The sequence below is a fragment of the Nicotiana attenuata genome, unplaced genomic scaffold (assembly GCF_001879085.1).
Source record: "Nicotiana attenuata strain UT unplaced genomic scaffold, NIATTr2, whole genome shotgun sequence".
NCBI classification, from domain to species: Eukaryota; Viridiplantae; Streptophyta; class Magnoliopsida; order Solanales; family Solanaceae; genus Nicotiana; species Nicotiana attenuata.
Genome location: NW_017670448.1, coordinates 164,356 through 164,586, shown reverse-complemented (window position 1 = coordinate 164,586; position 231 = coordinate 164,356).

Here is a 231-nt window from a genome sequence, read left to right as displayed (position 1 = left end):
GGGGAGGTTTCCATCCTACGATCTTGTTTCCTAGGTATAGCTATAAATAATAGTTCCAACAACCATTGTAGGGACACAAAATATCTAGCAAAACTTATGCTATACCTTACTCTCAAGAAAATAATACAACTTTACTTTCTTTCTGATATTGCTCATACTGCTGTCCTCAGAAGCATTGCTCCCGAACCCAGCCTTGCTATTTTCTTCTATTTAATATTAAGTCTTATTTTT